The sequence below is a fragment of the Nematolebias whitei genome, chromosome 11 (assembly GCF_014905685.2).
Source record: "Nematolebias whitei isolate Nwh7 chromosome 11, NemWhi1, whole genome shotgun sequence".
Classification (NCBI taxonomy): Eukaryota; Metazoa; Chordata; class Actinopteri; order Cyprinodontiformes; family Rivulidae; genus Nematolebias; species Nematolebias whitei.
The window spans coordinates 6056754-6058656 of record NC_056508.1 but is presented as its reverse complement, the minus strand read 5'-3'; the positions used below and the strand labels follow the sequence as shown (position 1 = coordinate 6058656).

The window sequence follows — 1903 nt, the reverse complement described above, 5'->3', positions numbered from 1 at the left end:
CACATTTGATTGGACGATAAAAAAATAAGTGCATCTGGAGGGTCACAAATTGATTGGACAAAAAAAAAAAAGGCTGAACGACAAAAACCAGCAGTTTGCGTTAACCACAGACACATTATGTCTAAAAACATGGCATTATTGACAGATTGTGTTAACCAGAGAGATATTTTGTTCATGGTGTTAACCGGTTCGACATTAGCGGCTTTTCAGGTTCAACATTAGCGGCGTCTCCATAACTTCTCTTTCCGCCTCTTAACACAGAACTTCTGGTTACATTTCAAAATAAGAGCAACATGAATGGGTAGTGTGGAGGGCTAAATGTTTTGTTTTTTAACACCTAGCTATGACATTAAAAAACAAAATCTGTTTTGGTTGTTCAATAATGTGAAAATAGTTACAATCGATTCATAAAGAAAGAAAAATAAAGCAACCAAAATAAAAATTATATTTAAACTGGCTTTGGGACAAAGGATGTTTCCTTTAACTTCACATTTTCTTGTTCAACCTTTTAAATCAGTCACTGAAAATGAGTGATTGTCAGTTTCTGTCAGATTTCTGCAACTGGAGCAGGTATTCTGTTTACTGGTTAACTTCCTCAACGGTCTCACATTTTAAGGGTCAACCCTACTCCATGTTTCAGCTCCTTTCATAGATCAGATCTCATAGAAGAACTTCTAAAGAGCAAATTTTGTTTTTAGCGTTTGTTTTGGGCCGTTATCTCGTTACAGGACTCATGATCTTTAATTGAGACCAGACTTTTTGACAAATGGGAGCAGGTTTCGCTTCAGATGCTTCATATTTCATTGTACCCAGATCACACTCAAGCCAACTCAACTCAACTCGAGTGTCAGGTGCAGCCTACAACCCAAGAACAAAACAGAATCTTCTTGTGTTTGACAGCAGATATAACGCTGTTTCTTAGAAGCCTTCAGTTTTAAAAAAGAGCTGATGTAACTTACCTAAAGAGCCAGCAAATACAGCTAGCCAATCAATGTTTGTCCTCTACAAACTTCTATTCTCCAGAAACGCCCACTTTTGGTCTGCAGAGAACCCCTTCTCCTTCGTCCAGCTCACCTGGAGCAACAGTCAAATCAGCTTCATTTTGCTGTGCTGCCCTGGCGTAATGCAGCTAATTTGATAATTAAAGTGCATTTTTTTAAGTAAAAGTTCAACTGAGAAACACCTTTGCTATAATGTCGAGCAAACAATTGTTTTAGGTGCTTAGCTTGTTAAAGTTCTATGAAATGCGCAGCTTTCCTTTTTCCTGATTTCCTCACTCTGCACGCTCCCAGAGCACCGAGGCAGCAAATACTTTTGAAATACAGCTTTGACCATTAAAGTCCTTTTATTAAGTAAAAGTTAAGTAAAAGTATGTAAGTAAAAGTTCAACTGAGACACACCTTTACTATAAAGTCGAGCAAAAAAATAATGGGCTTTAGGTGGTTATCTTCTTAAAGTGTAAAGAAATGCAGCAACTGGTCCCGCTGCACGTGCCCGCTTCACAGCACCTCAGAAGCGAAACTATTTTTGAACTTCAGCTGATTTGACCAATAAAGTGCATTTATTAAGAAAAAGTTAGACTGAGACACACATTTACTATTATTTTGAGCAAACAAATATTTGTTTTAAGTGTTAATCTTGTTAAATCCTTGTTAAAGTCCTTACGATTAGATTCTTGGGTCTAATCCTTGGATTATTCCACTTTATTAGACATATTTGGACTGATGCAACTTATATGGCGGTGCGACATGAACGGCGGAAAATATGGTACTAGTACAACTAGTAAGTACAAATACATACATACATATATACATATAAATATATACATATACATATATACATACATATAAATATATACATATACATATATACATACATATACATATATACATATACATATATA

At 35.8% G+C, this 1903-nt stretch overlaps 1 protein-coding gene across 1 annotated transcript in view; it reads left to right on the top strand.

Moving 5' to 3' along the window:
* LOC119416595 (F-actin-monooxygenase mical1) overlaps positions 1–1903 on the top strand; it is a 47355-nt gene that overhangs the window by 23613 nt on the left and 21839 nt on the right. The window lies entirely within an intron of this gene.